The 6,505-nt window shown below is 36.7% G+C and overlaps 1 protein-coding gene across 1 annotated transcript in view; it reads right to left on the bottom strand.

The window, feature by feature from the left end:
• The window catches only part of LOC130546308 (protein NLRC3-like), a 43,141-nt gene continuing 36,636 nt past the window's right edge, over window positions 1–6,505 (bottom strand). Inside the window, exon 16 of the mRNA XM_057321496.1 lies at window positions 1–114. The gene's annotated coding sequence lies outside the window, so the exon portion shown is untranslated. The remainder of the gene's footprint in view (window positions 115–6,505) is intronic.

Below are 6,505 nucleotides of genomic sequence, written 5' to 3'. Positions count from 1 at the left end.
CCTGAATCGAGCAGATAGTTGTTGCTTATGTCCAGCTCTTTCAGACTGGACATTGAGCTCAAAATGTTAGCTAGAGCTGAGCAGTTTTTCTCTGTTAGACCACAGTCACTCAACCTAAAACATTTCACACGAGAGGTATCATTTGCAAACACAGCATTATATGCCACGCTTGTTGTTAAGTGTACACTGCAAGCTTTGTCAATGATTTTAATATATACATTAAAGCAATACTCACTGAAGTATATTTATTTTACAGTGTTTATCCTTCAGTAGAGCAGCCAGCTGCATCACTTTTGTGTCGTCTAGTTTATGTTTACTCAGATTCAGCTCTTTAACAAGTAAAGGGTTTTTACCAAGAGATTTATTCACATACTGATAGGCTTTCTCTGCAGGACCTTTTAAAAACCTGAAAAAAAGGGAAAGTTTACGTTACATTTCTGTTAGCTATAATGAACATAATGTTAAATAAGTAAATTACTAGGGATGTAACAATATCAAAATCTCACTGCACGATAATGCCTCGGTGTAAAGTCCATAGTACGATATTTATTACTATATTTAAAATGACAAATGATGACTTAGAAACGTGCCATAAGCATAATCTTTTCTTGATCCTCTAATCATAGCTGTTGCTTAGAGGTATGAGTTATAGTATGAGATGGGTCAAATGATCTAAAAATCCCTTTTATAAAATAAAATAATTGCACCAGATGGACCTTGCCAAAGGTAACATCTATAATTTTAAAGAATAACATTCTCTATGTTAGGCCCGAAAGACCTATCGTTTCATACAATCATGTGACCACGATAATATTGAGACAATTTTGCTATTGCGATTACACGATTTGATGCTTTCTTTCTATAGCAATTTTCAGAGGAAAGTTTTAGCGAAACCGCTGAAACAACTGTACTGCTTGTTATTGTCAAAAATAGTCACCTCAGTGTACAGTTTGATTTCTGTCGAGCATCAGTGAGCAGCTTCACTCCTGATTCTCCAGGGTCATTTCCAGTGAGATCCAGCTCGATCAGGTGTGAAAGATTTGACCTTAAAGCTGAAGCCAAACTTTTATAACCTCCTTCTGTTATACTGCAGTTTGAAAGTCTACAAAAAGTACAAAACAGTTAAGGTAGTTAAGACTTTTTCACATCACATAAAACATCCTGCCTAATATGTGTGAATCCAAAATACAGAACCATCATATATGCAATAAGCAAAAACACTCAACTGATCTGGGTTTTACCTTACATATATACACTGCAAAACCTTATAATCCAAAGATTATTGTTTGCGTATTTCAAAGAGGTCTATAAGTGTATACATGTATTCTAGACATACAATATATTCTATAATATATTTCATAATTTCCTGTATTTCTCTAATATGTATTCATTGTAAAGATCTACAGAAAAGATTTTCCCGCAACATTTCCACTATTCACAGAAGGCAAGTGCATAAGTAAATTTGGTATTCTTGCATTATAAGATACAGATGATGTGATAAATTTACTCACTTCAGTATCTGCAGCTTAGACTTCTTCAGTTTGTCACAGAGCTGTTTTACTCCTGAGTCCAGCAGACGGCTGTTGTTCAGGTCCATCTCTTTCAGAATGGTGTTGCAAGAGAGAACAGCAGATAGAGCTGAACAGCTTTTCTGTGTCAGGTCACAATTATTCAGCCTATACAGAGAAGTAACATTATTTTCTTTTTATGATACACATATTCAACACACATCATCACACAAAAAAACACACCATGTGACTGGCACAACAAGACATGTTACACTGCTCATAACCATTTTACTCACTTGATTTTCTCCAGTCTGCTATGCGAGTCAGTCAAGAGAGCAGAAAGCTTATCTACATCCAGATCTCCTAGTTTGTTGTGACTCAGATCCATTTCTTTAAGCAGTAAGGGGTTTGTACCCAGAACTTTAGCCAGATAATCACGGGCCTCCTCAGCAGCAGGACTTTTCAAATATCTACAGAATGTGTGAAATCATTGTAAAAATGAAAATCTTTGTATGACATTTGCACATTTGATCAGATACAGTTGCGCTAATATTTAAATGTGAAAGAAATCCATAAACAATATAATCTTTAAAATACATGGGAAATTTCAAGTAACATTAAATAATTGTCATTTTAATCATCTCAAATGTTCATTGGAACAATGGTTTCGGGAAACACTGATCTCAACAGAACTTGCGACTATAGTTGTCTAACAATGCTTTTGGAAAAAGCACCCTGACCATCATTTGACAAAATCATCACTGCATAGGACTAGGTATTGTAATCCCGGTTTTCAGCACGATTTAGACGCATGATCATAGAACCTTCCCGTTTCTCTGTGGGCAGAACACAGCGAGACGCCGCAATTGTTACGCTCTGATATTGGTTCAGCAAAAATCCAGGATCATAGCCTAATGCCATGTCCGTGGTTCTTGCCGCCATAACCAATAATCAGTCGTGTTTTACAATTGCTTTATGCGTAACTAGGGAGTACCAAAGCACAGGACAAGATGGCGAGAAGGATAGAGGAAGACATCATCATCAGTTGTGTATCACAGTCTCATTGGGTATTTCAGCCCTTTGTCACAAGATACCCTCAGCCTAGGCAGGCCCACCACAGGCTCATCAGACCCAGTGTTGTATTAATGATTTTTAGGGGTTTTTCACTCGTGTGACTGTGATGAATTTATTTGAACTGCAATTTAAGTAAATTCCCATTTCCTTTCGTCCTAACTAAAATTCCAGTCATGTTTCCATTTGCCCCTTAGCTAAATTCTACACTATCAAAAAAGATGTGTTACTTAATAACACATTCTTTGTGTTATTGAATTCTAACCCATTATGTGTCATTTTGTATTGATTGTGTGATAAATGAATAAAAGGGAGCTAAAAGTACTCGAACACAAAACGGATGTGCTTAACTAGTCACACAGATGTGTTAAGTTAAGAACAGATTGTGTTGTTTTAAATACAGCATGATTTGTTTATTACTTCATGGCTCACCTGAGTGTTTTCAGTGTACATTTTTCATGCTCCAGTAAACCAATAAGCAGATTCACTCCTGATTCTCCAGGGTTATTTCCTGTAAGATCCAGCTCGATCACATGTGAAGGGCTTGATTTCAGAGTTGAAACCAAAGTTTCATAACCTTTTTCAGTAATACAGCAATCTGAAATTCTTTGAAGAAAAGCACATTTTCATTGATTCTCAATTGGACAGATTGTCATACAAGCCTAAAAAATACCTTATAACAAGCAGTAAATGTATTGCCAGAAAAACTGCATGTGGCCAAACTCGAAAGGTTTCGGCCTGCTCCTTCCAACGAGCCCGGGCTCGACTCACTACAACGTGTAATTTTGATCCGGAACAACAAAATCCCAGGGTTTCTCACCTCCAGTCCTGGGCACCCACTGCTCAGCACATTTTGTAAGTCACACTTCTGGCACACTTAGTTCCGTCAGAGATACTCTTATTATAGGAAGATGCAAGGGTCTGTAATACTTCCAACTGTACGGCTAACAAAACCCATTGACATCCATTAAAGAAATGGACTCCTTTCCTCTGAAGCATGGCGTTAGCATTAGCCGTTACGCTTTTTTGGCTAAAGGTTGTAGGCTTTCCATCTAGTGGCTTTGGTTTAGTTCATGAAGTTTGCCCAATGAGTTGATTTGAATCAGGTGTTTTAAATTAGGGAGCCATACAAAATGTGCACGCAGCAGTAGGTCCCCAGGATTGGAGTTGAAAAACCCTGCCCTTATATATATATATATGCTGTTATTTTCTGACAAATCATCAAAAAGGATTAATTTGGGTGGAAACGGCGAGAATAACATTTGATTTTGTTGGTTAGTTATGGTTATGAAGGGAGAAATTCCACATTCCAAACCCCACCACTCAACACTTCGTAGTGAAAAAGTTAGTGTCGCCCCAAGGCGGCGAGAAGAAAAACATCTGCAAGTAGTATTGAAATTCAAGATTAAAACTGTGTTCGACCTGCAACTGATGACTATTCGCACCCGATGGTAAAGCATCCTTTGCTTGGAGAACATGATACAGCACGCTCAAGGTTGGTTCCATTGCCCAAATAGTATTATATTTCTGCGCACTGCGAGTCGTTTTGTTTCTATCCTTATTTAACCACAGTGCATTAGCCATTGCTTTAATGTTTAATCTTATTCATATACATATAAAAAAGAATTTGCATTTAGTATATTTATTATACCATGGTCTGTTTGAAAACTCGATTCTGATTGGCTGGAAGGTGTGCATTAAAACCGTTTAATGGACGGGTAGTTCCAGTCAGTTTGATCAACATTAGAAATTAACTGACGGAAATTTTAACCCATCATTTTAACCCGACTGATCAAAAATTTTACTGTAAACATCAATAACAGATTTAACTTGGCAAATGACCATGGTATAAGCGGGATAATCCACGGCTAGCCGAGCATTTAAGGATTTTAACGCACTCCGCTTCGCGTCGGGTGTTTCTTGGCCTCCTTTAATGCACGGCTAGCCGTGGATTATAACTTACATAGTACAAACAGTAAAAAATATTATTTTAACCTGCAATATATTAGTCTTCATCTAAAACAATATTAACATGCAAAATGTACATCAATGAAAATACAAACTTCAGTTTTTCCAGTCTGCATAGTGGATTTTTCAGCAGAGTAGAGATTTACTTTATTCCTGTGTCACTAAGTTGATTTCCACTCAGATCCAACTCTTTCAAGTTTGAAGGATTTAAATGTAATGCTGATACCAGAGCAGCACAGCCTTCTTCTGAAATATTCCTATAGTTCAACCTGCAGAATCGAAAACAAATGTGGAAAATGTTCATCTTATTTCATCCATAATACAAATTTAAACTAACAAAATGAATCACTGATGTTAGTCCCCAAAGGCTTCATCAAACATCAGGGGCCGGTTGCACCGACTGGACATACACCCGGCCGTAAAACTAGTCTGAATGTAAACTGTGCTGTGCCTTAAATTCTGCATAGACTTTATACCTGTGGCACCATAAAGGCATTGCAAAAGTCTAAGACTAAATCTTACGCCTAGTCAGAGGAAAGCGTAAGTGAAAATACTTGACTTGTTTCAGTGGAGATAATGTCTAATACACATCAGTGGGATTACCCTCCAACCTTATTACAGTTAACCATTCCCCTTCTCAAGCCCTTTTTAAATCAGAAACCAACTAGTAATACTCACTGAAGTGTGTTTATTTTACAGTGTTTATCCTCCAGTAGAGCAGCCAGATGCATCACTTTTGTGTCGTCTAGTTTATGTTTACTCAGATACAGTTCTCTCACGAGTAATGGGTTCTTACAAAGAAAATCTTTCACATTATAAAAAGCTTTTTCTGCATCAGGACTTTGCAAAAACCTGCAAAGAAGGGACATCACAGCAATAATTAAAGCAAATCCAAACTTAATTTCCTGAAAAGAATATACAACATATTGTCTTCTTTTTAAAATCTGGAATTTACTTTGTCAACTGTAACTGAAAGCAACACGTTAATATAACTTGTTATATTTTTAGGCTACATGGGATTTCTTTTGCTGTATTAATGGCTCACCGCAGTGTTGTCAGTTTACAGTTGGATTGCTGTTGTACATCAGTGAGCAGCTTCACTCCTGATTCTCCAGGATCATTTCCAGTGAGATCCAGCTCCTTCAGGTGTGACGGGTTTGATTCCAGAGCTGAAGCCAAACTTTTATAACCTCCTTCTGTAATACTGCAGTTTGAAAGTCTAGAACATATATTTAACAACTGAATTAATAACAATTGAACAATCTTTTGCCATAAGCACAACAGATTTATTGGTTGTTATAGATACCACTATATATAAATACAATTTTTATTTTATAAAGGTAATAAAGGTAAAGGTAAAAAGACAATTATGCAACATGAACTCACTTGAGTATCTCCAGTGTAGAGTTCTCTTGCAGTCCAGCAGAGAGCAGCATCACTCCTGAATCCTGTAGATGATTATTGCTCAGGTCAAGCTCTCTCAGACCGCTCGAGTCTGAACCCAGAACTGAAGCTAGAGCCGAACAACTTTCCTCTGTTAGTTCACCCTTATTCAGTCTTGTTAAGAGAAACAATGATAAAACAATAATAAAGATGTATGAGTTTCATGTAAAACAGAACATAATTGTTGTTGGTGCTGTTATATGTATAAAAATGATGTATTATAGTGAAGCAACACAGGGCATATTTTAGAAGTAAAATAGATCAGGATTACTGACCGTTTATTTGATTAGGGTCGGGCCGTTATTAATCACTTGATCTTGGTTCAAAATAATTTCATTGCATTTGTGTTATATATAATTATAGACCATAGGACATTTTCCAGAGCTATTCACTCAAGTATATGTTACAATATGGAGTAAAAAATGGTTGCAACTTCAGTTTCACCAGAGATTCTATTAAATTATTTTAAAAGCATTTTGAGCTAAATCGTTATTTGCAACACATCTCACTCCAGA

Source organism: Triplophysa rosa, linkage group LG22 (genome assembly GCF_024868665.1).
Source record: "Triplophysa rosa linkage group LG22, Trosa_1v2, whole genome shotgun sequence".
NCBI lineage: Eukaryota > Metazoa > Chordata > Actinopteri > Cypriniformes > Nemacheilidae > Triplophysa > Triplophysa rosa.
This window is presented reverse-complemented; position numbering and strand designations above follow the sequence as displayed.